The sequence below is a fragment of the Lycorma delicatula genome, chromosome 9 (assembly GCF_047948215.1).
Source record: "Lycorma delicatula isolate Av1 chromosome 9, ASM4794821v1, whole genome shotgun sequence".
Classification (NCBI taxonomy): Eukaryota; Metazoa; Arthropoda; class Insecta; order Hemiptera; family Fulgoridae; genus Lycorma; species Lycorma delicatula.
Window position 1 is genome coordinate 51942062 of NC_134463.1, and position 6139 is coordinate 51948200.

At 31.0% G+C, this 6139-nt stretch overlaps 1 protein-coding gene across 1 annotated transcript in view; it reads right to left on the reverse strand.

The window, feature by feature from the left end:
* LOC142330093 (allatostatin-A receptor-like) overlaps nt 1–6139 on the reverse strand; it is a 613143-nt gene that overhangs the window by 488362 nt on the left and 118642 nt on the right. The gene's annotated exons all lie outside the window — the stretch shown is intronic.

Below are 6139 nucleotides of genomic sequence, written 5' to 3' on the forward strand. Positions count from 1 at the left end.
GAAGGGTCTTACGTATTACATGGAAGACGCGACGTGATCTGTAGGATTTACAGACTAAGTAAAAGTGGCGTAAAAAAAGGAACATTAAGATAGATTTTCTATTATATTGCATCCTTATTCTTTCTAATCTCGGTTAAAGTATCTTTATTTTAACTTTCTATAGAAAGTTGAAAAATATTCTGTATATTTTTTCTTATTGACCAGATATTAAAAAATCCTCTTTTAATCCAGATTAAAATAATGTTGTAGAGTATTCTTTCACTGTCTATACATTAATCTCCTCAGTGCACTAAATAATGTTCAACCTTAACTTTGTTTAATGGATTTTATAATACCGACAACAAAATATAATAATAATGTTCAATTTTCTAAAAGTTGATCACCAATTATCACAGTATTTATAATATTTAAATTTCCTATGTAGTTACTTTTTTAGGAATTATAAAACCCATTTAGCTGAAAATAATATTATTTAGAACTTTAATAAAAATAACTTCGACAATGAAAACTTATTTTTATACTCGTAAATTTCAAGTAGTTTAAAGGATTAATACGTGATAATATTTAAGTGGCTTTACTCCATCAATAACCAGTATATACACTTCATACATTTAGCACCGTAGCATCTAATGGAAAATTGTTGTTAACAATCGAGTTATATACGCTAGACTGTTTACAATGACTTTGTATCTAACACAATGGATAAAACACGGTTTAGATAAGTAATATGTACGATTACAATTCGTTGTCTTATAACATATATACTGGTATATATGTGTATGTAAAGTGTTATACAACGTAACCAAAATCGGATATTAAGGATCTTTCACAAACTGTAATACACAAGCACGCACGCGTACATACACTGTAAACGAAACTATATTTATTTACAAGCTTGAGTTCGCCCATAAAAGAACAACTTAAGTATTATTATAGTGATTCATTTAATAAATGAACGAAGTTAAAAGCAAGCAAACACATATACATACATTGTATAGATTTTGACAAACATACAACAAACATATGGTTATGTAAAATTTGTTTGTTTTAACAGGAAAATAATTGCTTTCAGTCGAACACAATAGGATAAATTTTACCAACAAAAGTTTAAAACACTTCAAAAGACTTATGAATATCTCGTATATCAAAGGTGTTTTCCTAGTCAAAAACAAATTAGCATCCTTCTTCACTAATTAATTTATTTTTTCCTTTATAAATCTTCTGTATTTATTACGAGATGCGTATAACAGGGATAAAATCGATAAATATTTTTATATTAGGTTATTGAGTTACAACATATGAGTAATACTGATTTATTAACAGAAAATAAATTTAATTTTAAAATAAAATAAAACTTTAAAATAAATATAAAATATAATGAAGAATAATTAGGAATTACAGAAATACAATATACCAAAAAAAGGAAATCTTATCATTTATTTTGTTAAATATTTTATTATTTAGGTTGTAAAAGAAAAACAACAAAAGATACTTGGCTAAAAAAAGGAGTTTTTATGTTTAAAAAAAATTCTGTTAGTATTACATCATCAACATAAAATCTAGAAATTTAACTGACATGCTTTAAAATATTATATGGATAATGTAATGCTTTATGATAATGAAACATGTTCATGTTTCAAGAGGGAAAAAATAAAGGTTTTTGTAATGCAATGTTATAGAGTAATGCTGAAAATTAGTTTGGTCAGCAAAATTCGAAATTATTCGGACCAAAACGAATTGAAGAGAAACGAATGTGTGAAAGATCAATGAAAAATTCACACCCTCGTCAGTTGATGGGCAGATTAGAGATGATTTCTCAAGCAGACTTTCTGTTGCAGCACACGATTCCCTCAAGTATAATATTAGTTGTGCCAATACTATTTCCGATACACCAGATTGAACTATTGCGTATCTATGTGTATACACTTTCTAACTTTGCTTGTAGAAGAGAAATTGGTTGTGTATAAAAAAATGGAACTTCTCCTCCAGTAATGATAGTTATAGCCAAGTATAAAATATCTTCTTACCGGTGTTTTATTCATGAATTCATGCCTTCTAAATAGTATTATTTTTGTTTTAATCTAAAGGACAATATTACAAACAGATCTTAACAAATTTATTATTATTTTCTTTCAAAAATCTCAAATACTAAAAAGAGAATCCCAGCTGGATTAAACAAATCATAGGGCCTGGATTCTTTATTATTTTGGTAAGGAGGCTATTGATACCGTAAAGGGCAGGATACTAGATCAAGTATCATAGGGCTGTAATAGCAAAATCTGGCAGCTACTGATTCTATACATCTTTTAGTGGCTACGTTAAGAAGTGCTGCCTGATTCAGCGCATACGTATCTGAAATTATAAACTTCTGTATGGTGAGATAGAGGTTAGGTGGGACGGATAGAATTTTCGGTGACTTATGCAGTGTCTGGTATTTCATCTACGGTGCGATAATTATGGGCACTAATTTTACCTATCTCTGACCGCAGATCATCCCTGATCTTATTTCCCACATCCTGGTATTTGGTATTTTTTCTTTTCATATTAGAGGCCAGTAGTATGCCAATGTCAATAATTCAGATGACCTTCCCCTGCTTTATGTTCACAGTCATTTCTGGGTGGTTGTGCTCTACTGCTCTAGCTGTGAAAACAATGCGATTATAATAAATCTTACAGCAAGAATTCTACATCACAGAAAGTGAAACATACTGATAATACAACAGTGTAAGCACCTAGGTTCAAGGCCATCTTTTGGCGGAAGATTCTCGGTACATTGTTGTACTGGATGCGTGCTCTTATGGAGATAATATCTGCAATCCCCGATCACGTGCTCAATGGACTTATTCGCAAGACGCAAAGGTCGCAAGGTCGCAAAGACGTCAGCGATCCGTAAGTACAGTAACATCCTTGACTATGTGCTTCTAATAATTTAGTGTTCCAATGAAAGATTTTTGACCACAAAAGCAAATCCCTCAGTTTTGTGAAACAGCCCGGTATTCTTGAGCCACGCAAAGGAACTGTTACAGTCCACTTGATCGTCCAGTATGAACCTGATAAATCATCTATTTAGCTTACTAGCTAGCCATTGATTCTTTCTTGTTTCGTCAGTTGTGGTATCTCCCAGGGGTTGAATCCTACCTCTGCAGAGCGCAATCGAGTCAACAGTCCTCTTCGTCCACTATTTCCTTATGAATCAAGCAGATAGAACTCTTCTCTCGGAAATAATCTCCGAGATTTGCAGCTGTTTAACATGAAACCCGAGAAAACCCATGACAGTTCTTTCTCCCTTTTCCCGTGGCAGATTGAACCAGCAGAACTGCATGGATGATGGGTGTATTGTGAGTTGAATTCTACTCCCATCTTTTTTCAACCCTTCCAGATCTGTCCTTGTCCACTTCAGATTCCCAAAGCTACAGGCAACCAGCGGCAGCACGAATCTGTTCATTTCTTCGGTGAAACATTTTTGCCCTGGGGATCAGGAACCACTCAGGACTCACTTTGTCATGGTCCTGAGTTAGTAGGGCCTGGGGGTGGCGAGGCACCTCCCAGGGCCACCTGATGATTGGTTGCAGGTCTCCTGTTCTGAGAGGCCGGGGGAAAGAAAAGAAAAGAAAAAATAATTCTGTGTCTAAGAAAACACCCCCTGCATTATTCAATGCAGGTCTACATTGTATGGGGGTTTTCTTGTTCCAGTCGGGTAATCTAAGTGACAAAGGAAGGCATTCATTTCTTCTGTCCATTTAATCCTTCCGCATATTACCACAAGCTGTGGGAACAGGTATCTGATTATAAACCAAAGCATCAGCCACAGTAGGAAGTACAAGTTATTGTTCATCAGACATCTGAGGTGAAGTGCAACTGTTTCCAGCTGAGACGAAGTCTGCGACCTTCAAGTATCAGATGTAGATCTTTCCATCTATATACCCGAGGTTATTCTTAGTCTGGTTGGAGCAAGAAGTCCATGGATTGCTAATAACGATTTGGTTAAAGACATCACGAGGTCGCTCGCTCCAAAGAGTTTATAGCATTGCCTCTGAGGTTTTATTATGGTTATTATTTCTGTTATTTAAGAACATGAGTTGCCATGGAGTTGAAATATTCAATGAAGATAAACAGAAAATACCTTAACTGAAATTTATGGAGGCTTAACGTAGACTGTTTTATATAAAAATTTTATGAAGAAGTAAATTCATGTTTTATTTATTATTTAGAACTTGACACTAATGTTAAAAATCAAATTATACTCATTTTCCATTTTACTGTTATTATTATTACTGAATTTTTAAATTCTTTTGACATTAATTTAACTGCTTTCATAACACGGTATTCTTTCACCCCTTCTGTCACTATTCTCATCGCATGTTTCATAGTGAATTACTTTCTACTCACAGGTAACGTGTTAAGTTATATATATTCTGATATTTTGACATTGATGGAGTAGAAACTAACTTTGTTGTTTCTTTCACAATTCCCAAAACTTCCATCTAGACTTAAATTTATAAAGAAACCTTTGAATCTAAGAGTTACGTCATTTTAGCTCCGTGAAAAACTTAACTTCTTCTCACTAAAGTTAATGGTAATAATCTCTTTTATGCTTAATAAAGAATTATATTAAGCATCGTTTGAATAAGATTTATATTCATTAACTCACGCTCAAAAAGTCCTGGCTGCTGTCTGATGGTTTGAAAATATACATAACTCTCTGAGTTGTTTTCAGTATATCTTTGCATATTTATGTATTTTTTATTGATGAAATTACACAGAAGCTTTGAAACTTGTACTTGGAATATAGAAATGAAATTTTTTAGCGTATGAAATATGCCAACTCTGATCTAGATTCGAACCCGGGACCTACTGATGAAAGGCCGAGACGCTACCATTCGGCATATATTATTTTAACTTTTTATGTTAACAAACATTTCTATAGTTACGTGAAAGATATTAACACACGTGATGGCTAGGAGATCATCACTTTGAATGTACCTACTATACTTTTTACTTCCGTTTATGAAAATTCATTTTACAAGAGATCGAGAAAAAGTTAATATTTATTCAGAATCTTTATAAAAAAATAATATTTGTTGTACAGTACGAAGCAGTATACAGGGAAATGATTAATTATTTCCTGGTTGAATGCATGCAGAGAAAATAATGCTGAATTTTTTCCATTAAATAATAAAGTGTATTGTAAAGTTAATTTTTTATCAGCAAATTTATTCGTCTCAAATTTTTTTGAATGTAATATATTACAATAAATTCATTTACCTAAATAATAATAATAATAATAAAGCAAATCTGTAATGTTAATACAAGTAATAACATTTTTAACTAATAATTAATATTATAAAATAAAAAAGGAAACATTAAACTAAAAAATAGATTAAAATACTTAATCAGTAATACAAGTTGACATATTCTAAGTTGTCAGTATTCTAAGTAAAAATCGAAACACTCGCTTATATTTTCAGTTACATATTAAACTGTCTTTAAAAGGAAAAATTCAAAAGTTTTTTAGTAAAAAGAATACGAACTATACTTATAATCAAATTTTTAATACTAAATAAAATTATTATAATAAAATCAAAGACGGGAAACTTATAAAATTGAGATACTGATTAACTTTATATTATGAAGAAAATATATAATTCCATTTTAATCAAATATATTTTCATAAAATCTAATTGAAAATTTCAATAAAAATTATTAGATTACATTTGCAAGATAAATTTCTAGTTTCTTCTTACGTTAATAATAAATTAATTTTAATTAATAACTTTATACTATAAAGCAGTACTTTGTTAAATAAATTTACTTCTTCTTTAAAAAATAGATAATAATAATATATTTTCAAGTAATGTCCTTTGCAACGTAACTTAAAATTCTATGTTGAAACAAGAACTTAAACTTTATAAAATAATTAAAAAAGATTTCGTTTACCTCATACATTAGCAAAGTCTTTTGGATATACGTACAGATCGTTGATATGTCTGTAAGTGGGTACCTAGTGAAGTAATAATAATTTATAGAGGGAATTTCAAATGTAAAAGTTTACATCAAATATTTTTGTACAAAGGGGAGTCTGTGTTAGATTATAACGTTAATTAAGGTACATATTTCCCAGAAACTGCCACAGCTAAGC